At 42.8% G+C, this 26,598-nt stretch overlaps 1 protein-coding gene and 2 long non-coding RNA genes across 4 annotated transcripts in view; 1 reads left to right on the forward strand and 2 right to left on the reverse strand.

The window, feature by feature from the left end:
* The window catches only part of LOC110522368 (leucine-rich repeat-containing protein 4C-like), a 147,580-nt gene that overhangs the window by 1,969 nt on the left and 119,013 nt on the right, over positions 1-26,598 (forward strand). The window contains exon 2 of one of the 2 annotated variants that reach the window (XM_021600725.2): positions 4,892-4,999. The exons of the other annotated variant lie outside the window; for it this stretch is intronic. The gene's annotated coding sequence lies outside the window, so the exon portion shown is untranslated. The remainder of the gene's footprint in view (positions 1-4,891; positions 5,000-26,598) is intronic. 2 annotated transcript variants of the gene reach the window in all.
* On the reverse strand, positions 15,036-15,610 carry LOC118964577. Its single transcript, XR_005051686.1, has 2 exons — positions 15,489-15,610; positions 15,036-15,069 (listed from the first exon to the last, which is right to left on the reverse strand). It is a non-coding gene; the product is annotated as an uncharacterized LOC118964577 (long non-coding RNA).
* LOC118964575 lies at positions 19,906-20,552 on the reverse strand. Its single transcript, XR_005051684.1, has 2 exons — positions 20,366-20,552; positions 19,906-19,946 (listed from the first exon to the last, which is right to left on the reverse strand). It is a non-coding gene; the product is annotated as an uncharacterized LOC118964575 (long non-coding RNA).

Raw genomic sequence — 26,598 nt, forward strand, 5'->3', positions numbered from 1 at the left:
TGGACCATTCGATTTGGCGTGTGTGTGTGCATATGTGGAGGGCGCGTAGAACTGCGTGTCGATTCTGCCTTTATTTGACTAACCTTGCAGATAAAGACTGCAATATCTGTTCATACGATGCTGATACGATGCTGACAGGCTACTGATCATAATGTGTGAAGCGGCTGGTTGACTCAGTCGTGTTGAGTAGTGGTGATGCAGTATGTTGCAGCATCCCATGCTGTATTCGGACCGTTGCACTTCAGCATCTATACCTAAGGCCTAATAACATCGGTTCTAACATTGGTTCTATAAAGTTTAATATTTTTTTGCCGATTAGAATATTAACGGTAGGAAGCCCACCAAAGCTATTTACAGAGCACAACGCAGAGCAATGGACTAAACTGTTGTATTTCTAAGGCTCACCGCATGCGCCCTGGAGAAAAGCTCAACATATGAGCACCGCCATATATTTGAGAATTATGTTGCAAGAACACTATAGGGCTGCAGTTTATGCACTTTAATTTAGACCTAAGCACAAAGGTGTAGTGTCTTTTTTTAATGCTGAGGTGCTGCGCTCTAATGTGTGCTCGAGTAAAGACTAGTTGGCTCGCCTTTGCCGACCGCGCTGCAGTTCGCTCAGTGCGCGCATTGAGGGAGCTGAAATTACAAGCTTCGTCTGCTCCTTTAGGCCGCTATGCAGTCTGTTGGCAAGAAATAAATTAGCATAATGTGTGGAATACACTGTGTACAAAACATTAAGTACACCTGTTCTTTCCATGACATAGACTAACCAGGTGAAAGTTATGATCCCTTACTGAAGTCAATTGTTAAATCCACTTCAATCAGAGTAGATAAAGGGGAGGAGACAGGTTAATGCCTTAGAGTCTAAGACGTTGTGGAGGGGTACTAAACTGACATGTCGAATTGTTTGTAGATGGTCATGCTATGGATCATTCGCCTATTTGACTTAGAATTTCATGACAAATTTAGCTCTAACTAAAGCCCATAGAAACGCATTTGGTAACGCATTCATAAATAGAAAAAAAAGGACTGTTTAATAAGAAACACGGTTTGGAAGTGTATGTCCTAAATGTAGGAGATATATTTTTTAAAATATATAAATATATTTATTAAATACACATTCAACCTCCCTTTTTTTGGAGGGGGGTAGGAACAAAATTACCTTCATATTTCCATTAGTTTTTAACCGGTATTCTGGTGACACTTGTGGGGGTTGTAGCAAAACGGAGAACACCATTGTGTTCCTGAGAATCGCTCCTTTCCACAGTGGGGTCCCATTAGTGTATAACCCAAACGGTTCCGATGCTACCAAACAGATGTTGGCCCATCAACGGTACCAACTTCAGACGAGTCTCCTGACACTTGGGGGGGGGGGGGGGGGGGGGGGGGGGGCATAGAGCAAAACAGAGTGTGTAGGTCAAACCGTTCGGAGGCTGTCTCATGGTCTGACAAAAATCGCTCTTCCACATTTCACTGCAGACGCGGAGGATGATCTCTAGTTTAAACTGACGGATTTAGATGGGGATTCGTTAATATCTAATACATGTAAATGTTTAATTACTCTGCCATGTTTAAATAATGTCCCCCTCGTCCTTGACTTTTCCAAAATAAGTCTATATAACACTGTTGTTGTTAGAATCGAAATATCACAAACAGAATTGGAGTTATAACCAGTTTTAGAAGGGGATGTAATTGCTTGAATTATTTTCCCCAGCCTGCTCCGCTCCTTCTCCCATAGTTGAATGTGACATTCCCAGTTGATATTCACCCCGATAATTGCCTCGAAACTGAACCTAAACTATACTGAAACTAATTTCACACATATACTGTAACACCAGATTTTAAAAAATTAAGTATAGTATGATGGGGAGAAAAGGGGAGAATGTGTGAGTTGATGAGTGAGGAGAAGCGAACAATGCATAATTATGTATTCATCAATTGTGAATGAAGAACTGGGTGGGCCATTCTATTGTATTCATCTATTCTAATTACAATCCCAAAACCGTGTAGCCTATATCAGTCCACCGAATTTAAGCAGATGTACTTGTCTCCTTTAGGCCTAAATGGAGTAGGCTACACAGTGAGAGCGTGCATCATTTACAACGGCAAGACCAAGACGAATGGATGCACATGCTGCGTAAGCGTTGTTACAATATCTGAATGAAAACGACTCAAATGGCAGGGAAGAAATGGATCATGACATCTCTATTATTCTGATTCATGCTGAACGGCTTACCATATCTGGGAAAGGATCCATATCGGACAGCAGGTGAGCGAGTGTCGGATAATGGCTGTGCTAGGTGAAATGAGGAACTCCCGGCTGGCCTGTTGCTGTGTTCTACAACATGCTTGACTTGGCTGCTATCAACGCATGCGTTTTTCAAGCAGTGCATGAACAACACCCATGAGCAGAAGAAACTTCATCATGAGTCTGGCACACGGGTGGGCAGATGCAATCCAACAGAAACCGGACACCTGTTTCAGCTGCAAGTGTCTTGTTTGTTGGAAGTGTTGAAATCAAGTGAAAGTGACAAAGATTTGTGGTGACTGTTAGGACAAGGGATAACAGAATAATGAAATCAATTATTGTGTGAAAAAGCACACCATACTGCAAGCACGAGCGAGACCACAAATAATGTGTCCAATAACTGACAATAATATACAATTTTTGACCGCCATCATATCGACACTTATATTAATTGTAATGCCATTATTGCTTTTTGTTGATTTTCACTATTCACAAGCATGCTTACTGATATTTAGGCTACTGATATTTTATTCATTCAATCAATCAATCAATCAATCAAATTAATTTATAAAGGCCTTTTTACATCTGTAGATGTCACAAAGTGCTATACAGAATCCCAGATGTAAAAAGGGCTCGGAAAAAGCTGAACCAGGCTCTGAGAGGTGTCCAGTCCTCTTTTGGCTGTGCCTGGTGGAGATTCTAAGAGTACATGGGAATTTAAGGCCAAATTGTTCTTCAAGATGTTCAAAACTTCATAGATGACCAACAGGGTCAAATAATAATTGACCGCGTGTCTTAGGGTTTGGGTATTTTGTTTTGTTTCAATGCACAATTCATAGTTGTAACAAATAGAAATTCTGTTTTTAGTGTTTTTTTGGTTTTACATATAGCCTACATTAACATAAACACATGAAAAGTGTGTTATGTTCTTTCCAATATTGACATTTGATATTCTAATGTTTCCTAAGACCTTCATAGACAGAACCAAATTACATTAGCACAAGTTCTAAGCCTGGCCTTCATAACCTCATTTTTAAGAAAATGGCCTTTGAATATTTGGTACCTACTGGAGAGCTCCTCTTTGTCTCCACCCATTCAGCATCCTTCACACCCTCTTAACCTTAAGCCCCACTTATCTCTTTAAGGGTTGATCTGAGCGTTCTGTCCTAACAACAGCAGTCAAGCACCAAAGTGATCTGGCTAACGTTGGCTAGCTTGCTAGCTACTTCTAGACACAAATGAGAAAACAGCTCACTGATCATTTTACTCGCCCTAGCAGAGAATGTTAGGCTGTTTTTATGTTATCCAGAGCGTTGGTGACGGCAAAGGTGCTGTAGGCAACAATTTACGCTTTTTTTGGCCAACATTTACTGGTACCGAACATATTCAATGGGTGTTGAGCATTAGTAAATTCGTCAGTTATTCTGTGCTCTGGCACACTAAGCCGAGAGTGCTCTGAAATCGGAGTAGATAGCCAGAGCGAATTTACCAGCTACATCAATCAACAGTTGTCGCAGTAACATTCTATTGAAATGTTTACTTGCATAGTAGAGTCTTTTGTTAATGCATGTAGCTAGCTAGCTAGGTAAACAATGAACCATAATCCCAACTCATGACATTACTACCCTGCATTCATCTGCAGGTAGCTAACCAACCAGGTTTAATGTTAGCTAGCTAATGCTAGGCTAGAACTAGCAAAGCAAATGACTCTGAGATACAAATCATATTACTTCACAGATCATACAAGTAATGTTAGCTAGCAAGCCAGCCAGCTAGCTAGTTTTAACTTGAAATTAAATATCACACTTTAACTTGAAATTAAAATGACTTTCTGTCAAAACTAGAAACATGTGAAATCTGAAAATGTAACTATTTAGACTTACTTACCTGTACACATCATGGATGGATGCTTCTCCCTGTCACGGATGCCATGATTGCCCTTAGTTTGGTTGAAGATGTAATCCGGAAACAGGTGTTTTCTCCATCTCCTTAGCTATCATACTGTAATTCCACTGATTTCAAAACTCGGTCCTCCAGAAACTCATCTTTCTGCATGCATCTTTCCGACACACTCATTATCTCAGCCAATTAAGGATGTTTGCTTTTTCTGTGGCTAAACCAACTAGGCCCATAATGTAACAATTTTATTCGTATTTACAGATGGCATAACATTTTGTTATTAAGGTACATGCAAGTGTACATGTTCCAGAAGGCATTTCTGCCAAAAAATACATTTTGATTAAAAAGTAGTGGCCCGCAACATATGCCTAGTTTCCTGAAATGAGTCACATATGTGCACAGCACACCCATCAGGGTTATGGATGATGCTCTCCGCTGGTGCCAATAAGATAAGTTACTGTTCGCTCAAGTTAAGTTACTGTTCGCTCAAGTTGAGAATTTTGATAACCAAAAGACAGATTTTACTATTTTTAATGTCTTCTCTTTACAGCAGCCATTTGCTTTCCAGCCATTTCCCACAATGAAATGGGGGGTAAAGGAGAGAGAAAACACAGGATATTATATATATATCCTGTATGACTAAGATTATTTTTTATTTGTTTAAAAATTGAAACTTTGAGAACGGGGAATGGGAACAATATTACATTAATAACATGGCATTCTCTCACCCTCGGCTTGCAGGCATGTTCCTGCTAATGTTAAACATGTAGGCGTACTAGCCCACAAAGCAACACAGTGCTGGGCGCGGCACAGCGAGAGGAGCTTTCCACCCACCAGTGCTGCATCAAGGTGAGCGCTTTTCTCAGCAATGGCTCGCATCGCTGTCCATGGTCCTTAAATCGTTTCTTTATGTGCTCAGTTTTATTTGCCACAATCTTGTGTTTGCTAATTTAGTTACATAAAAAGCATGAGCTGGCACACACCCAGAGAAAAGTATTTAGTGTAGAGGTGCTGACTAACGATAAATAAACTGTAAGCTATAAAAACAAAGAGAGTCACACACTCCATATGTATAAACTCCTAGTAATTTATTGGGTAATACACCAACATTTCGGCATCACTGTACCTTCTGACCCTGAAGAAGGCTCAGTGATGCCTTCAGATGCTCACTCACTCACTCACTCACTCACTCACTCACTCACTCACTCACTCACTCACTCACTCTCACACACACACACCAATTGTAAATATGCAGTGCCTACAAAGAAATGTGCACGCTGTTCACAACAGGCTTTTTTGCAGGCTTTTTTTTTACAAACAGCCATGAGCTAAATTAACTTAGGCTGCAGTGATACTGCTCGTATGCAACCATCTAATCTAGGCATGTGGAAAGCGAGACACAAATTTTACAATATGACACCTTTCTAACTTGGAGTAGGAAATTATTGTCCAAACACAAAGTTTCAAGTGGCACTGACTGACCCATAGATTAATAGTGAATGTGTCCACTCACCTGAGATATGGACGATGCTCACCACTCGTTCCAATAAGATGTACTACTATTCGCTCAAGTTGATAATTTTGATAACTGAAAAACAGATGTGTTTTCATTTTCTTCTCTTTACAGCAATAGCCCTTTGTTTTCCAAATTATGTTTTCCCGTGATTTAATTTTTTTAGCTGCTTTCCACTGACATTCACAACTCAACAGTCATCTATTTGTTATTTGCAGCATATGTTGCCCAAGTTGCGGGCCTTCCAACTGCAGGCTATGCACATGAGAATTAACACTTTTTTTTAAGAAGCTGATGATCATATTGGGCCAAAGCAACTAGCCTATTTTGAATTATACATTTTTTTCTGTATAGACAGGAGTAATTAAATAATGTTGGCAATTTTAAATCAATTTACTTTGAATTAAATTGCCTATTGCCCTGCCTTTCCCCTTTCTCTCCCTCTTGTGGTGAATATCAAGTGATCTGGAGCAGTGCTCACAAACATCTTCCACTTGTACTTTCCATTAATTTACAATTATAATCTTGGCAAAAGGGAATGGGAACAATACGGGATGGATTCAGGTGTGTTCCTGAAAATGGAGTTAAAGTGGAGGAGGTTCTGCTCGCGGTCGGTGAACAGGTAGGAGCTGAATTTATACATTCAGAATGAACAAAGCTGTGGTTGTGTTCATGAAAAGAGCAAATTTGGTTGGTAGGCTAATTGCTAATGGAATATTTGTAAGGGGTGTGTTGGTACCAATTTCGCCTTTTTCTACCCCTTAGACAAGGGTGGTAGTTATGAATTTGCCAGCGTTTATTATGGATGATCAAATTATGAAAGAGCTGAGTCATTTTGGTAAGTTTGCTAACGGTTTTCGTGTACTGTCGGCAGGTTTTAAGGCAGATGCCGTTAAGCACATTGTTTCGTTCCGGAGGCAAGTGTTTAGGTTTCTGAATAACAATGAGCAACAGCTAAATGTGCATTTTAAAGTGAGGCATGGGGAGGGACCCTACTCAGGGTTTGCCAGCACAGATAGTCTACGGTGTTTTGAGTGTGGGGATTTGGGGCATAAGAACTTTGCGTGCCCACGTAGACAAGGTGAGGGCACAAGCGCCAGTGGGGGAAATCGAGGTCAACGTTCAGGGGGCAATGAGATGCAGACAGCAGAAGCTGGGCCTAGTCATGCAAGTGATGGTGGTGTAGATGAGGCTGGGCCTAGTCAGGCTAGAGATGGTGGTATAGCTGAGGCTGGGTCTAGTCATGCAATGGATGGTGGTGTAGCGGAGGCTGGGTCTAGTCAGGCTAGAGATGGTGGGGTAGCTGAGGCTGGGCCTAGTCATGCTATGGATGGTGGTGTAGATGAGGCTGGCCCTAGTCATGCTATGGAGGGTGGTGTAGATGAGGCTGGGTCTAGTCAGGTTATTCTAGTGGATGAGAAGAGTATAGTGGGGAAGTTTAAGAGACTAGGGGGGAGGAGGAGGGTGTCAAGTGGAAAAGGAAAAATGGGTAGAATTAAGGAGGTGGGAGGGGAGAGGCTGGTGTGACCAAAGGCACCATGGAACCTTTGCCTGGTGCTGGGGGAGGCCCTGAACAGAGAGGAAGGGCAGGTGGTCAGGATGGGAGATGGAGATGAGGAGGAAAGTGAGTCTGAGGAAGATGATGATGAGGACTCCTCTTCAATGGGCCCGGAGCTGACAGCCAGTCAAGCAGAGGCGTCAAAATACACATTGAGGGAACTGACAAGGTTCCTGAATGAGACCAATTGGAAAAAAGTTCATCTTGAGGCTTTTTTTCTGATCTGAGAACGTTTGTAAGATCAATACAATATGCTATGAAAAATGAGGGGCATGGTGTCCTTTCACCCAGGAAACGTTTTAGGTTGAGGAAGTGGGTCACAACAGTGCGTAAGGGTTTAGCTTCAGACACTTTAGATGTATAGTTTCTTTCTGGCACTGGGGCTTTTTGAGCTTTGCTATTGGTTTCTTTCTTTGCTGGCTTTTCTCCCAATTCTTATGGATACTCTTCGGGTAGGCTCGCTCAATATAAATGGCACCAGAGATGCGGGAAAGAGGAGTGTGTTGGGTGACTATGTAAAACTAAAAAAAGTACAGGTGTTGATTCTGCAAGAGATGCATAGTGATGTGGTGAATGAAGTCGATTAGGGGCTCTGGTGGAAAGGGGCGCCTAACACATGGAGAGAGAGGGGGGGTTCTATTTGGGTGTCTTAGACAGGAACTCTCACAGGTAGCGCCTGAGGCTGGTGGTTGCCGAGGACTGGAACTGTACAATGGATTTTACGAAAGACAGAAATGGGGAAGAGCCTCATTCAGTGTCAGTGGGAGTGTTAAGGGACATAATTAATCAGTTCAACCTAGTGAATGTTTGGAGAACTTTACATCCCAACACAAGACAGTATACATGGGTGAAGGTTTTTGGGGCTAAGGTGAGTGCAGCCCGACTTGATCATTTTTACATGTCCAGGAATTGGAGCAATAGGCTGTTGGGTGCTAACATTCTCCCGGTGGGTTTTTCGGATCACCACATATCTGTATCACCGCCTGGTATGGCAACTGCACCGCCCTCAACCGTAAGGCTCTCCAGAAGGTAGTGAGGTCTGCACAACGCATCACCGGGGGCAAACTACCTGCCCTCCAGGACACCTATACCACCCGATGTCACAGGAAGGCCATAAAGATCATCAAGGACATCAACCACCCGAGCCACTGCCTGTTCACCCCGCTATCATCCAGAAGGCGAGGTCAGTACAGGTGCATCAAAGCTGGGACCGAGAGACTGAAAAACAGCTTCTATCTCAAGGCCATCAGACTGTTAAACAGCCACCACTAACACTGAGTGGCTGCTGCCAACACACTGACACTGACTCAACTCCAGCCACTTTAATAATGGGAATAGATGGGAAATGATGTAAATATATCACTAGCCACTTTAAACAATGCTACCTTATATAAATGTTACTTACCCTACATTATTCATCTCATATGCATACGTATATACTGTACTCTATATCATCGACGGTATCCTTATGTAATACATGTATCACTAGCCACTTTATACTATGCCACTTAGTTTACATACTCATCTCATTTGTACATACTGTACCCGATACCATCTACTGTATCTTGCCTATGCTGCTCTGTACCATCACTCATTCATATATCCTTATGTACATATTCTTTATCCCCTTACACTGTGTACAAGACAGTAGTTTTGGAATTGTTAGTTAGATTACTTGTTATTACTGCATTGTCGGAACTAGAAGCACAAGCATTTCGCTACACTCGCATTAACATCTGCTAACCATGTGTATGTGACAAATAAAATTTGATTTGATTTGATTTGATTTGACATATCCTTGGCTTGGCTGTCTATTTCACCAGGGCCCCGGCAGGCATCCTATTGGAAGTTTAATGTAAAGCTCTTACAAGATGCCACTTTTTGCTCAGGTATCCAGACCTTTTGGGAAAGGTGGAGGCAGCGAAGAGAGGAGTATGAGTTTCTGAGTCAATGGTGGGATATGGGGAAAATCCAAATTTGTCTTTCTGTCAACAGTATACAGCTCTCTCATCCTCAGAGGCTATGAGAGTATTGGGGGAACTAGAGTGTAGTATTAGTGAGATGGAGGTAGAGATGGTGGGGCAATGCAATATAGGCCTCCAGGCTAATTTATCTGAATTACGTAGGGACCTGGGCAGTTTTTTCCAGGTTAGAGCTAATGGAGCACTTGTAAGAGCTAGGATCTCCATGCTCAATGAGATGGATGCTCCCAGCTCCTTCTTCTTTGGTTTGGAAAGACAGACCCTTGGAAGCCAAGGGTATGCATTGTCTACAGTTGTCTGATGGTCAGGTGACCTCTGTGTGGGGGAGATGCAGGAGCGAACTGTGGAGTTGTGTAGGAAAGAAATGTGTGATCCTATGTGTGCTCAGGACTTGTTCGCAGAACTCGCTAAGGTCTCTGGCACAGATGGATGAAATGGACATTCCTCTGTTGTCCCATGAACTGGCAGAGGCCATAACCCAGATGTCCTCCCCGGTCGTGCACTGGGGGTCGATGGACTCCCAGTGGAGTTTTATAAAAAATTCCTCTGGAATAATTGGACTGGACTTCTTTTACATGTTGCGTGAATGCGTCGGGGTAGGAGAGTTGCCGATGTACTGCCGTTGGGCGGCTCTGACTCTCCTTCCCCAAAAAAGGGACTTGTGTGAACTTAGAACTGGAGGCCTGTGGCATTGCTCTGTGGACTACAATATATTTGCCAAGGTCTCTAACAGACTGAAGTCCCATCTGGACTCGATAGTACATAAAGACCAAACATACTGTGTTCCAGAACGCTCAATCACGGACAACTTGTTCTTAATCAGGGACATGTTGGACTTGTCAAGAGGTTCTAATGTGAACTTTGAACGGGTTTCTTTAGATCAAGCGAAGGCCTTTGATAGAGTGGACCATGAGTATCTGTTTAATTTGACGTCTGTGTTTGGGAAGAGTTTTTTATTTAATTTATTTTTTTAGACTTTTTTTGGGCCTGCTATGCAGGAGACTGCAGGGAGTGTGCTGGACAGGCATGGGTGTGGTGACAGGCATAGCAGTGTCAGTGTATGCAGATAACATTTCTGTGATGGTCAGAGATGGGCAGGATATGCAGGCACTAGAGACCAGTCTGAAGGTGTATGAGGGAGCTTCATCAGCTAAGGTAAACTGGGGCAAGAGCAAAGTTCTGTTATGTGGGGCATGGGCGATAGGGCCCCTCCTCTGCTTCCAGTGGGTTTGCAGTGGGGTTGTGAAGGGCTTAAAATGTTGGGGGTGTACCTGGGCTCGGAGAGGTGGGTCAGGACGAACTGGGAGGGGCTGTCACAGGCAGTGATCTCAAGATTGGCCAGGTGGAGGTGGCTCCTGTCCCAAGTGCCATATAGAGGGAGGGTGCTGATAATCAACAATCTGGTGGTATCTTCCCTGTGGCATAAACTGGCTGTCCTCAACCCACCCGCCGGTCTGCTCGCAAACCTGCAACGCAAGCTGGTGGATCTTTTCAGGTCGGGCCATCACTGGCTGAGGCCGGCATTGTTGTACATGACCGTCCACGAAGGAGGACAGGGCCTGGTGGAACTGGAGAGCAGGGTGGCTGCATTCCGACTAAAGGCGGTGCAGAGCCTGCTGTACCATACTGATGTTGGCTGGAGGGACCCAGCATGTGCACTGCTGAGGAGAGCTGGCAGATTAGGGTTGGACCGGTAGCTGTTCCTCATATAGGCTGGAGAGGCTGAGTATAGCAGGCCTCTCTGATTTTTACTCTGCAGTGCTGAGGGCCTAGCAGTTGCTAAGGACTACACTAGAAGGGGATGTGGAGCCTGGGCTGTGGGTGTGGGAGGAGTCTATCTTCCACATCCAAGCTACAGTGGCAGGGGATGTGGGGAGGAGGGTATGGTGTGTTTTAGATGGAGGGGGCTCTACAAACCGCCAGCACCAAATAGGTCAGGGGACCTCCAGTGGAGGGTTCTACATGGAGCCCTGGCTACTAACAGCTGGTTGGCACTGGTTGAACCGGGAGTCGGGCAGGGGTGTCCTTTCTGTATTGTGAGAGAAACTGTGATTCATGTATTTTCTGTGTCCGCCAGGTTAATGCCATTCATGTCTCTGTTGGAATGTCTGTGCGAGAGGTTGGGGTGGTTTTTACTGTTGGGATGTTTATAATGGGGTATTCAAATGAGGAAAAGGCCAAATGTGTTTTGTTGAATTTTCTGTTTGCTCCGGCAAAGTTGGCTATTTGGATAACAAGGAGGAACAGGGTCAAAGGTGGGGGAATAACAGACCCTTTACAATTATTTAATGGGATGGTCTCTGCGTGCTTAGGGTCGAATTTGAGTTGTTTGAAATGATAAAAAGAGTGGAGATGTTTCAGGAGATATGGTGTGCTGGGGGGCCTGTCTGTATAGCTTGGGAAGATGTTTTGGATATACGGCTGTAGAAGTGGTTTTTGGGGGTTATTGTGATGTGTGGTGTTGTTTTTTATCGTGTGGTAGAGGGCAAGTTGAGTATGGTACATGTATGCGGTACAGGATATATATATATATATATATATTTTTTTTTTGGGGGGGGGGGGGGTTTAATGAAATAAGAATGTTTCATTAAAGAAAGACAAAAAGTTTAAAAAGTCTCTCTCACACTCACTCACTCACTCACTCACTCACTCACTCACTCATTCACTCACTCAAACATCTGTAGCACCCTAACAGTTTGGCCTACAAACTATCATGACCACTCTATTGAAAGTGTTCTCCGTTTTGCTCTACGACCCCCACAAGTGTCACAGGACTCATCCCAAGTCGGTCACGCTGATATGCCAAGGCATTACAGTTTTACAATTTTAGTTGTTAAATTGAAACTTTGAAGTACTTTTTATATAAAAGAGCAGTCATGTTGTACACCTGGATTCCTGTTTGTTACTATTGCAGTAAAATGGACAACATTTCAGAATGTAGTGCCTTCGTCATAGTTATAGGTCATGCTCCATTAAACGTCAATGATACAATGACAACTTCCATATTCTCCTAAAGGCGTATGCACCCACAGTACCAGTCAAAAGTTTGGACACAACTATTCATTCAAGGGCTTTTCTTTATTTTAACTATTTTCTACATTGTATAATAATAGTGAAGACATTTAAACTATGAAATTACACATATGGAATCATGTAGTAACCAAAGAAGTGTTAAAGAAATCAAAATATATTTGAGATTTGAGATTCTTCAAAGTAGCCACCCTTTGCCTTGACAGATTTGCACACTCTTGGCATTCTCTCAACCAGCTTCATGAGATAGTCACCTGGAATGCATTTTTCAATTAGCAGGTGTGACTTGTTAAAAGTAAATTTGTGGAATTTATTTCCTTCTTAATGCATTTGTGCCAATCAGTTGTGTTGTGTAAAATACCAAATTTATTTTATGGCAAGAACAGCTCAAATAAGCAAAAAGAAACAACAGTCCGTCATTACTTTCAGACATGAAGATCATTCAATCCGGAAAATGTCAAGAACTTTTAAAGTTTCTTTAAGTGCAGCCGCAGAACGATCAAGCGCTATGATGAAACTGTCTCTCAAATCAATCCAAATATAATTATATTGGTGACATACACATGTTTAGCAGATGTTATTGTGGGTGTAGCGAAATGCTTGTGCTTCCAGCTCCAATGGTGCAGTAATATCTAACAAGTAATATCTAACAGTTTCACAAAATATACCCAATAACACAAATCCTGAAAGGAATGGAATTAAGAATATATAAACATATTATTATACAATGTTGAAAATAGTAAAAAAAAATAAAGAAAAACCCTTGAATGAGTAGGTGTGTACAAATATTTGACTGGTACTAATGGTCTTTAATTATTTTGTTATGTGCTGGTGACAACATCATTCCCCAGTGTGTCTCAGGCATGCTCAGCAGTGTGGAGAAGTAGTCTTAGAGCAGGTGCAATGTTGATACTGGACCAAGGGAAACAACTTGCTGCTGCCAGCAAAAAGCCAGACTTCATTTTATTACATTGTCGCCTCTGCAAACGTCTGTTTCATGTCCAATTTCTGCCCTCGTTGCCGTCTCAGTTTTCCATTGAAAATGGTGCCAAGCAGCTCTGTCAGAAATGTATTAACTTGTCATTTAGAAAAAGGTATAATTGCGACGAGGTGTCAGCCCCTTGTGAAATGACAGAACATATGCCCATGTCCTTTTTCCCACAACCTCCTTTGTAATTTTGTTTATTTTTTCAGACTGTGACTCAGTTTAGATTAGGTCAGTCACTTTGTGCCATACAATAAATGTTAATTTGATAAATCGGATGAGGACACCATTAGAATTCATTTCTCTGACTGCTGGGGACTTCTATCAATAATGGCATCACCCGTAAATGTTCCATCTTCTCTGGGTAGAAATGTTCTCTCGGGATTGGATTGGGCATTAAAGGGAAATTAAACAGTCAGGCAGATCTGTGTTATCTACTCTCTGACTCTTTTGTCTAGCTGTTTTACAGAGCCGTACAGCAAGTCCCTGGCTGCTAGAGCAGCAGATAGAGACGCCATGGCGGTGTTAGAGAAGAGGAGGGGGTGCTGTCGATAAGGCTATGTAGAGACTGTGAAAGCGTAAACCTGAGGAAGAATAATGCCCTGTCATGTAGTATGTCTTCGCTTTGTATTTGATGTTTTCATCCATGTGTTGCCTTATTTGGAATCTATTGTATTATTTAGGATCCATATCCTCTATTTGAGGTGTTAAGGTTCTGATTATCTTACGTTACTTCAGATGTTTTGTTAAAATGAGATCAGAATACAGAGTAAAAAAACATATGTTCTACAGCACATCCTTTAGATCAGAAGATGCATACAGCCCAGAGTGAGGGAGAGAGGAGAGAGAGAGATAGATAGAGAGAGAGAGAAGGCAGATTAGTTTTCAGGTCAAGGCAGAGCCTTCGGTGCTGTGAGTATAAGCTCAAACTGAATGTATCATCTTAGATGTTTGGTGCTTTGTTGCATGAGGTCAGTCCCTCAATGACTTCCCACTCCTAGATGCTGAGGTAGGCAGCGGTTGAGTCACCTCTGAACAAATTGACCTTAGAAATATGTATTTTTACCCCTGAAAGAAGCCGACACTCAAACCAACATACAGAAAGCCTACACAGGATGTTGGAATTGTGAGCTGTCCTTGCACATTCTTTTCGATCAATTTATCTTTGTATTGGTTTGTTTCTTTTCGTAGTGGTCCTTTGTAGCTCAGTTGGTACAACATGGCGCTTGTAACACCAGGGTGGTGGGTTTGATTCCTGGGACCACCCATATGTAAAATGTATGCAAGCACTACTGTAAGTCGCTTTGGATAAAAGCGTCTGGTAAATGGCATATATTGTTATCTGTGGATGAAATGTTGAGTCATTCTTTGGTTGTAGAATGTCTGAGCTTAGATTAGACCATTTTGTGGAAAACTGTTTTCTTAGTGTTTATTATTGCTTCGTCACCTCAAGCTAATTATGCAGGACTACAATGACCTAGTTATGATCTACACTCATTGTTAGGGCAATGTACATCAATGCTAAATCAGTGGCATGGATATTAATTGTAGTTCTGAACACAATTAGCAACCCTGTGCAATAGACTTCTACTAGAGTAATTAGGAACAGCAATTTGCTTTCATTCATGTTTTTAGTAGTAATTGTAATCAATGCAGTCTTCAAAGAGTTCAGTTTAGGCACTGCTGACATTGATCTAGATTCCTGTTAAGGACCAGAGTTAATATTTGCATTCTGCCCTTGAGTTGCGTTCCCATGCAAAACTAGACAGATAGCTAACAACTAAGTCTTCAATAAAACTCCCAAGGCGTGACTTTTCTTGAATGAATATATTGAAAACGTTTGTTGTGAAACTGCAAAATACAGAAAAGGATATACTTTAGTATTCAATTCACACCGAAACACTGTAGCTGTACATTATACATTTGAAGTTGCATAAATACAAAGCACGCGCTAAGGTACCATGCATCTGGCATGATGCCAAACCATATAGCTAATTGTTACTCATATGGTAATTGGCTCCTTTCATTACTCTAATAATGTACAACCATTTATGTAGAATAACAAAGCATATTACACTAGGAACAGTAACAAAACTACAGTATTGTATATTTTACAATTCGTTTGCATGACGCACGAGCAAAGTAATACAGCTAACAACATACATGAAAGGCATTGCAATTTGTGAGTAAATGCAACCAACATTGATATGTAAGCAACTCTATCAATAACAAGATTATAATCATTAGCTAAATGCTTGAATTGAACTTACAAACAAATATTTTCCAAGGCTGAAGCGTGACAAGAAATAACTACATTGAAAGACCTGCACCGTAGCGTTGTTTGTAGCTGCTTCTATGCGTGCAGAACAAATTCTCTACTTCCTGTTGGCGTAGTCTAAGTACCAGAAACATCCACTAGGGGGCAAATAACACCATTGAACACGATGAAAATCCAATTGAACCATTGTAATAAAATAATCTGTTACCTTCTAACAGGATGGCAGCCTGGTATAATGAAATTGTGCCACTATGAAATAAAACATATCAAGAAACAAATAATGTCCTTTCTATTTTTATCTTTTGTCTCTAGGATGCTTCAGAAAGAAGAACAACAATCTCTGAGATTGGTCTCAGAAACATCTTAGCAGCTGCTTGCTTGACAATTTTTGGTTCTACTTTCCTAACCTTTTTGTCAGTGCTGGGAAAGGTTTTTACCACAAGCCTGACTGGCCAGTCATTTCTGTGTGCCTGACTGTCTTTCAATAAGACAACATCTCCCACTTTTACATTTGGCTTTTCTGCTGTCCATTTTCTGCGTCTCTGCTGCGTTGTCAGGTACTCCTGTCTCCACCTTTTCCAAAAGGTATCAGCGAGACACTGGACTTGCTTCCACTTTTTCCATGTCTCTTTTTTTTCTGTGGGAAGAGGGGCATCCCACTCACTCTGATCAGAAGAGAGTTCTCTGATTAAGGCTTTACCTTGCATTGTTATTGGAGCCACGAACCCAAGGGGGTCATAAAGACTATTCACTGTGGACAGGATGCCTCTCCGCGTAAAAGGCTTCTTATTGTGGGACACCTGGAATGAGAAGCTGTCTGTTTCCAGGTTCCAGGAAAGTCCCAGACTCCGTTGAAAGGGAAGAGGATCCACTCCTAGGTCCAGATCTTTTAAGTCTTTCGCACGGTCCTCCATAGGGAAGGCTTCCATAACTGTTTTGCTATTGGATGCAATCTTGTGTAGTTTCATGTTGGACTCCGCCAACATTGCTTGTGTTTTTCTTAGAATGTTGATAGCTTCTTCTGTAGTAGCTACTGATGACAGACCATCATCGACGTAGAAGTTCCTCACTACATATTGCTTGGGTTCTGACCCGTGTTCCTTCTCACCCTGTAGCGCTGCTCGTCTCATGCAGTAGATGGCTACGGCTGGTGAAGGGCTGTTCCCAAATACATGGACTTTCATCCTGTACTCAGTTATGTTTCTATCTGGGTTGTTATCTTCAAACCAGAGAAACCTTAAGTAATCTCTGTGATCCTCACGTACACCAAAACAGTAAAACATTTGTTGCACATCTGCTGTTAGTGCAATGCAATCCTTGCGGAAACGCATTAGGACACCCAAGAGTGTGTTGTTTAAGTCTGGACCACTGAGCAGAACATCGTTAAGTGACACTCCTTGACACTTAGCACTGGAGTCAAATACTACTCGTATTTTTTCAGGCTTTTGTGGATGGTAAACACCAAATATGGGCAGATACCAACGTTCTTTGTCTCCCTCTAGTGGCTGTGAAGGTTCGGCTTGGTCGTTATCCAGCATCTTTTGCATGAAGTCAATAAAATGACGCTTCATGTCAGGCTTTTTGTCTAAAGTCCTGCGAAGTGATGTGAGACGGTTCATGGCCTGCTCGCTCCCTGTTATTAGGGAGGCGACGTCTAGTGGGGCGAAAGGGTAGTGGAGCCACCCAGTTGTTTCCATCATCCTGGAAAACCTGTTTGTCCATAATGTCCAAGAAGGCTTTGTCCTCCACTGATGGTGCTGGTTTATCATCGTCTTGTGTTTTGTCGAACACGGAACATCCCAGGCTGTCTGTGTTCACAGTTGTGTTTGGATTTCTCGAGTGCACTGTAGAGGGAGAGATGTGTTTCTGAGCTACGCTGTTGTAGTTCTCTTTTACCTGGATGATGTCAGGGCAAGGGCTCAGATAGGATGTGCGACCATTTTGAAGTATGTTTGTCCTGAACACGTTAACATTGGCTGGTCGGTGAGCCGTTCCCAGACAGACCTCACCCACGATGACCCACCCGAGGTCGAGTCGCTGTGCATAAGGAGTGTCGTGGGGCCCATTAATTTGCTCTCGTACCTTGTGTACCCTTAAGATGTCTTGTCCTAAGAGCAGGAGGATGGGAGCGTCTGGGTCCACTGCTGGAATTTTGTCCATAAGTGGTTGCAGATGGGGATGATGATACGCAATGTCGGGGGAGGGAATCTCCATCCTATCGTCTGGCATCATATCACACTCTATCAGAGTAGGGAGAGTGAGCTGCATGTGTCCATCTATAGACTCCACCATGAAGTTGACGGCTCTCCTGCCTGAAGTCTCTGTTACCCCAGAACACGTCTTCATGGTGTATGGAGCAGAGTTGTCATTGATGTTGAAGAGACTGAAAAACTCTGTCTTGGCCAGAGATTTGTTACTCTGTTCATCAAGCACTACATACATTTTGACAGCTTTCTCTCTTTTCCCAGCCGGATAAGCTTTGACTAGGCATATTTTTGAACATGATCTTGGATTGACTGCCTCACCACAGATCTCTGTACACTTTGAGGTGACAGATAGAAGAGCATTGTCACCTTGCTCCCCACCATGCTCTTTCTCTGCTGTAGCGGTGTCTGTATATGAAGGGGCTGGGCCTGGATGCAGAGCAGCAAGATGCCTGTCGCTGTCGCACTCAGAGCACTTGATTGAAACCTTACAGTCTTTAGCTCTGTGTTGAGTTGACCCACAACATCGGAAACAAATGCCATTGTCTTTGAGATATGATTTGCGCTCATCTAGAGTTTTGTATCTAAACCCACGACACTTTTTAAGAGGATGAGGCTTGTTATGTATTGGACAGTGATGGTCAGGGTTTTCAACCTTTGTCTTACTGGGTTTGGTTTGGTGGTCTGAGGCCTCAGATGACACATCTGTCTTGTATACAGTCACAGGTGTCTTGCTGCTGTACCTGGCAGGTTTCTCACTTTTCATGGACACCTGGTTAGTTGAGGTGTAGAGGGTGAAGCTGAGGTCATTTCTAATTTTCCCCTGGTTCCTGATGAATCTCGAGAAGAACGAGAATGGTGGGTATGCTATTCGATAGTCCTCCTTATATTTGGATCCCTGTGCTATCCATTGTTCTTGTAAACTGAATGGAAGTTTCTCTACAATAGGGTTTACCCCCCGAGATGTGTCCAGATAAGCGAGGCCTGAAAGGTACCCTTCTACTTTAGCACACTCCAGTTCAAGAAGAATGTCACCTAGTTCTCTTAGTTTCTGATTGTCTTTGTTAGCCAGTTTTGGAAAATCATCAATTTTCTTCAACAGTGCATTCTCGATCACTTCGGGTGTACCATAGCACTCTTCTAGTCGTTGCCAGACCATGTTAAGTCCTGCTGTTGCGTTGAAAATATGGACAGATCTAATTCTGTTTGCTTGCTCAGATGACTCTGCCCCTAGCCATTTGGTAATTAGATCTAACTCTTCCCTGGCTGATAAATTCAAGTCTCTGGTCGCATTGAGAAAGGATGCTTTCCATGCCCAATAATTTTCAGGACGATCATCAAACTTCAGGAGTCCGGAACTCACCATCTCACGGCGTAGGAGGTACTTGATGAGGTCTGGTGCCACTTGTGACTCAGGGAAGTTTTGTGTGTGTGACTGGAAGTGGGCTTGTTTTCCATTTCCACCATGCTGCTGTTCCTTTCTTTTGAACGGAGAGTCTCTGCTCATGTTCTGTTGTTTGCTACTTTCTGGATTATGGCATGTAGCTGGGTCAACACTAAGCTCTTGTTTCTCCACTTCAAATGGAAGTTCAGCAAAGTAGGGCCTAGCATGTTGTTGCACATACTCACATGTACGTTGGACTGGACGTAAGGGCTGTGTCCCTGTGTCTAGTTCTTTGCGAAGCTCTCTGTGTTCTGATTCTACAGCTTCTTCAAAGGCTGCAGCTTCAGCCAACGCAGCAGCTGCTCTCTCAACTTGGAGAACATATAAAGTTGCCTCGAGTTCAGCTTTTTGCTTCATCACAGAAGCTTCCTTCTCAGCATAGGAAACTTGTGCACGCGCTGCGTCTGCCTTGGCGCGTGCTTTGACGGCTGCAAAACTCGCCGTTGAGGATCTGCTTGACTGTTTTGACGACCTTGATCTTGTAGATTGAGACTTGGTCCCAATGTGCTGAAGAGGCTCTTCCATCTCTCTCTGTTGAACACCTGGCTCTGGTTGTTGCATCGTAGACTGCTGGTCTTCCCTAGGATAAGAGGCTTTGTTGGCTGATGAACGTAGAAACATAACCACCGTGTGCAGTTATTCTTGAGCTTGAGCCCGCTGTGATGATGTTTTTTCACTATTCTGCCCTTGAGTTGCGTTCCCATGCAAAACTAGACAGATAGCTAACAACTAAGTCTTCAATAAAACTCCCAAGGCGTGACTTTTCTTGAATGAATATATTGAAAACGTTTATGTTGTGAAACTGCAAAATACAGAAAAGAATATACTTTAGTATTCAATTCACACCGAAACACTGTAGCTGTACATTATACATTTGAAGTTGCATAAATACAAAGCACGCGCTAAGGTACCATGCATCTGGCATGATGCCAAACCATATAGCTAATTGTTACTCATATGGTAATTGGCTCCTTTCATTACTCTAATAATGTACAACCATTTATGTAGAATAACAAAGCATATTACACTAGGAACAGTAACAAAACTACAGTATTGTATATTTTACAATTCGTTTGCATGACGCACGAGCAAAGTAATACAGCTAACAACATACATGAAAGGCATTGCAATTTGTGAGTAAATGCAACCAACATTGATATGTAAGCAACTCTATCAATAACAAGATTATAATCATTAGCTAAATGCTTGAATTGAACTTACAAACAAATATTTTCCAAGGCTGAAGCGTGACAAGAAATAACTACATTGAAAGACCTGCACCGTAGCGTTGTTTGTAGCTGCTTCTATGCGTGCAGAACAAATTCTCTACTTCCTGTTGGCGTAGTCTAAGTACCAGAAACATCCACTAGGGGGCAAATAACACCATTGAACACAATGAAAATCCAATTGAACCATTGTAATAAAATAATCTGTTACCTTCTAACAGGATGGCAGCACAATTTGAATCATGACAAGACTGAAGACTTCAGCCAGCTCTGGACAAACGCACTGGCTTCTAAAATACACTAACTCGACAGACACGTACAGACATCCTGCACACACATGCGCAGAAATACAAGCAGTCTTGCAGGCACATATTAATGCAGCACGCGCAAGTGTGCACACACACCCAGGCTCTCTGGACACACACACAGTCCACAGATGCTGCCATCAACACACACACACACGCATACCCTAGAGGTCTTCATGGATCCACCTGTATCCCAATAGCCGAGACCCGATCCGGGACCCAATCGGGTCCGGATGCAGAATTCTAAATAACGTCACAGGTCAGGTTCAGATTTGAAATGATTGCCAAGGGTCTCAGGTAATGTGTAATTTTAACTGACTTGTCGGGAAGGACCCATACAGATCCAAACGGGACTATTGCAGTAGAGCGAAAACAATTTTTTAAAATGTTTAATTTATGCTGCTGCTGTTTGCTTTTCACGAGAGTGGCACTTGTAAATTGTTGTTGCTGTTGTTGGCCAATCGTAAGTCATCAAAGCGGCAACAGTCAAAGAGCCCCCATGTGGGGCAAAATTCAGGAGATATCTAATCAATGGAAGATAGAATCAATGGATAAGAATGGGCTGCAACGACCAAGTGCCAATCGATAGGCTGCTTCTTTATATTCTGAATGGAGTTGTTTGTAACTGTGTAGGACGAGAAATTGCATGCAGCCTCAATTAGCCATTGCTAGCCGCTAGCTAGCTAGGGTAACTAGCTTAACTAGCTTTTCCCGGTGTGATGCAGTCAAGAAAGGTACCAAGGAATCACATTGGATGATACATAACCTAGCTATGGCAACTATTAGTCAACTACAGTGGCTTGCGAAAGTATTCACCCCCCTTGGCATTTTTCAATTTTTTTTGCCTTACAACCTGGAATTAAAATGTATTTTGGGGGGTTTGTATCATTTGATTTACACAACATGTCTACCACTTTGAAGATGCAAAATATGTTTTTATTGTGAAACAAACAAGAAATAAGACAAAAAAACATAAAACGTGATCGTGCATAACTATTCAACCCCCCCAAAGTCAATACTTTGTAGATCCACCTTTTGCAAGAATTATAGCTGCAAGTGTCATGGGGTAGGTCTCTATAACCTTGGCACATCAAGCCACTGGGATTTTTGCCCATTCTTCAAGGCAAACCTGCTCCAGCTCCTTCAAGTTGGATGGGTTCCGCTGGTGTACAGCAATCTTTAAGTCATACCACAAATTCTCAATTGGATTGAGGTCTGGGCTTTGACTAGGCCATTCCAAGACATTTAAATGTTTCCCTTTAAACCACTTGAGTGTTGCATTAGCAGTATGCTTAGGGTCACTGTCCTGCTGGAAGGTGAACCTCCATCCCAGTCTCAAATCTCTGGCAGACTGAAACAGATTTCCCTCAAGAATTTTCCTGTATTTAGCGCCATCCATCATTCCTTTAATTCTGACCTGTTTCCCAGTCCCTGCCCATGAAAAACATCCCAACAGCATGAATCTGCCACCACCAGGCTTCACTGTTCGGATGGTGTTCTTGGGGTGATGAGAGGTGTTGCGTTTGCGACAGACATTACGTTTTCCTTGATGACCAAAAGATGAAATTTTAGTCTCATCTGACCAGAGTACCTTCTTCCATATGTTTGGGGAGTCTCCCACATGCCTTTTGGTGAACACCAAACTTGTTTGCTTCTTTTTTTCTTTGAGCAATTGCTTTTTTTCTGGCCACTCTTCTATAAAGCCCAGCTCTGTGGAGTGTACTGCTTAAAGTGGTCTTATGGACAGATACTCCAGTCTCCGCTGTGGCACTTTGTAGCTCCTTCAGGGTAATTTTTGGTCTCTTTGTTGCCTCTCTGGTTAATGCCCTCCTTGCCTGGTCCATGAGTTTTGGTGGCGGCCCACTCTTGGCAGGTTTGTCCTTTCCATTTTTTATTATTGGATTTGATGGTGCTCCGTGGGATGTTCAATGTTTCAGATATGTTTTCTAACTCAACCCTGATCTGTACTTCTCCACAACTTTGTCCCTGACCTGTTTTGAAAGCTCCTTGATCTTCATGGTGCCACTTGCTTGGTGGTGCCCCTGGCTTAGTGGTGTTGCAGACTCTGTGGCTTTTCAGAACAGGTGTATATACAGTGCCTTGCGAAAGTATTCGGCCCCCTTGAACTTTGCGACCTTTTGCCACATTTCAGGCTTCAAACATAAAGATATAAAACTGTATTTTTTTGTGAAGAATCAACAACAAGTGGGACACAATCATGAAGTGGAACGACATTTATTGGATATTTCAAACTTTTTTAACAAATCAAAAACTGAAATATTGGGCGTGCAAAATTATTCAGCCCCTTTACTTCAGTGCAGTAAACTCTCTCCAGAAGTTCAGTGAGGATCTCTGAATGATCCAATGTTGACCTAAATGACTAATGATGATGAATACAATCCACCTGTGTGTAATCAAGTCTCCGTATGAATGCACCTGCACTGTGATAGTCTCAGAGGTCCGTTAAAAGCGCAGAGAGCGTCATGGAACACACCAGCATCAAGGAACACACCAGGCAGGTCCGAGATACTGTTGTGAAGATATTTAAAGCCGGATTTGGATACAAAAATATTTCCCAAGCTTTAAACATCCCAAGGAGCACTGTGCAAGCGATAATATTGAAATGGAAGGAGTATCAGATCACTGCAAATCTACCAAGACCTGGCCTTCCCTCTAAACTTTCAGCTCATACAAGGAGAAGACTGATCAGAGATGCAGCCAAGAGGCCCATGATCACTCTGGATGAACTGAAGAGATCTACAGCTGAGGTGGGAGACTCTGTCCATAGGACAACATAGGACAACAAACAGTCGTTTGTATTGCACAAATCTGGCCTTTATGGAAGAGTGGCAAGAAGAAAGCCATTTCTTAAAGATATCCATAAAAAGTGTTGTTTAAAGTTTGCCACAAGCCACCTGGGAGACACACCAAACATGTGGAAGAAGGTGCTCTGGTCAGATGAAACCAAAATTGAACTTTTTGGCAACAATGCAAAATGTTATGTTTGGCATAAAAGCAACACAGCTCATCACCCTGAACACACCATCCCCACTGTCAAACATGGTGGTGGCAGCATCATGGTTTGGGCCTGCTTTTCTTCAGCAGGGACAGGGAAGATGGTTAAAATTGATGGGAAGATGGATGGAGCCAAATACTGGACCATTCTGGAAGAAAACCTGATGTAGTCTGCAAAAGACCTGAGACTGGGACAGAGATTTGTCTTCCAACAAGACAATGATCCAAAACATAAAGCAAAATCTACAATGGAATGGTTCAAAAATAAACATATCCAGGTGTTAGAATGGCCAAGTCAAAGTCCAGACCTGAATCCAATCGAGAATCTGTGGAAAGAACTGAAAACTGCTGTTCACAAATGCTCTCCATCCAACCTCACTGAGCTCGAGCTGTTTTGCAAGGAGGAATGGGAAAAAATGTCAGTCTCTCGATGTGCAAAACTGATAGAGACATACCCCAAGCGACTTACAGCTGTAATCGCAGCAAAAGGTGACGCTACAAAGTATTAACTTAAGGGGGCTGAATCATTTTGCACGCCCAATTTTTCAGTTTTTGATTTGTTAAAAATAGTTTGAAATATCCAATAAATGTCGTTCCACTTCATGATTGTGTCCCACTTGTTGTTGATTCTTCACAAAAAAATACAGTTCTATATCTTTATGTTTGAAGCCTGAAATGTGGCAAGGGGTCGCAAAGTTCAAGGGGGCCGAATACTTTCGCAAGGCACTGTATACTGAGATAATGTGACAGGTCATGTTACACTTAGATTGCACACAGGTGGACTTTATTTAACTAATAATGTGACTTCTGAAGGTAATTGGTTGCACCAGATCTTATTTTGGGACTTCATGGTGAAGGAGGTGAATACATATGCACGCACCACTTTTTTTTTTCTTCTTTTTTTTTCATTTCACTTCACCAATTTGGACTATTTTGTGTATGTCCGTTACATGAAATCCAAATAAAAAGCCATTTAAATAGCAGGTTGTAATACAACAAAATAGGAAAAATGCCAAAGGGGGTGAATACTTTTGCAAGGCACTGTATAGTGAGAGTCGGCTTGCTGGTTGCTCTCTCGTCTTTCTCCCTCCTCCCTCTTCCCATGTCACTCGCTCACAGTCACAGTTGCCTACACACACAGCATGGCCCCTACTAGAGCATCGCCTCTCTGTACTTCCTCTCCCTCGTGCTTTGTCAGCTCCGGTTAATAAAGTTGTTGAAAAATCGAATTTCTGCTGCTTCCCTCACTCGGATCGGATCAGGTCTGGATCTGACCGGGTCTATACAGAACGGGTGTAGTTGTCCTTGGTTCTGTTCGGAATGGGTCTCTATATTTTACTGAATAATTTATGCATATCGGGTCCGGATGGGAAATCCCCAGGTCCAAATTTTCGGACCCGTGAAGGCCTCTAACACACACACTCATGATCAACATGCACACACACTCACGATCAACACACACACACACACACACACACACACAGTGGCTGTAGTGGGCTCGCTCATCATTAGTCATTGTCTCTAGCTTGTCTCTGAATGTGCCATCCGGGGAAAGGACAGCACATCCAAAAGAAGGCAGCACAACATTCCTCCAGTCAATGGATGAATCAATGGGTGCTCCCGCTCATCCCATCAATCTCAGGGAATAATCTGAGAGACATCATAAAAGCTCCACTCTGTCACACTGGAGGCCGGTGTGCAGTGACCTAATACTGTAATTTAGTCTACTGCAAATTGTACTACTAATGGGAAGGGAGTTTGGGGCTAGTAAGGTTTGTGTGACTGCAGCTATTGTGTGTGTATATTTATGAGAGGGTTGCAGTTGTGGTCAAGAGTTCAGCCAATAACAGCTCTGTTTAATTAATGGCTTTAATCAAAAACAAGCTGAAATATTGTTGTTGTGTTGTGACTCAACGATGTCCATTCTCCTTTTCCTGTCCTCTCTCCCTCCCCAAAACTCAACTAAAAGTAGTGACCTGGATTCAAGCTGCCTTGTTAGTCACCACTGGCCTTATGTCACCCACCTTGCCAGTCTTTCCAAGGTAGAACGAGAGGGCCTTTTCAACTTAATGACATTCCTTTCTCCTTCCCCCCTTACACCAAACATGAATTCTACAAGGTGCAGATTTGAGAGAGTGATGGGATCTGAGATAAGGTTCTGGGTTCTGCTGACGTGACAGCAGGGGTGAGGGAAGCACATGCACACGCGCAGGCACACACACACAAAGCAACACACCACCGACACATGTGTCCAGAAAAGCCAATCCTCTTGCCTCCAGGGCAGAGTGGCAGCGTCTGCTAAACGTGATAGTGGCCCAGTTCGCCACATTAATTCCCGCTGCTAAATGAAAGGTTAAACGGGCTAAGGACCTCTTCCTTCCAACTCTCAAGCCTTCTACTGAAGGTGAGCCTATAGTTCCCTTCCCAGAGAAAAGGACAAAAAAGAAACAGACAGAATAGGAGGGGAAAACAGAGGGAAATGTTAAATGGGAGCAGGAAGAATATGCATTTAATAGGTTATTTGAAAATGCACAAAAAGGCTGCTGGAATTGATTGTTCTTATCTGAGTTCATTAATGCAATTTCTTCTCAAAGAGCCTGTGCAGAGCCTTTCAAGACCAAATAATGACAAAATCAGCCAGGGAGACTTGGCCTATGTGCTCTAGAAAAGACAATGTCATAGCATGCACATATGCATGCACTCTCACAAACACCCACACACACTAGAGGTGTTCTCGGGTCAAAAAAGTTGGACCCGTTACGAAATGTACACAGGACTTTCCTCCCCGAACCCTAACCAGATAAATTAATGTTTTAATTATGGAGACCCGGTTTGAACGGACCCGAGGACAACCAGACACGGCCCCGTATAGACCAGTGGTATAGACCCGGTCGAGTCCAGAACCAGT

The sequence above is a fragment of the Oncorhynchus mykiss genome, chromosome 1, assembly GCF_013265735.2.
Source record: "Oncorhynchus mykiss isolate Arlee chromosome 1, USDA_OmykA_1.1, whole genome shotgun sequence".
NCBI classification, from domain to species: Eukaryota; Metazoa; Chordata; class Actinopteri; order Salmoniformes; family Salmonidae; genus Oncorhynchus; species Oncorhynchus mykiss.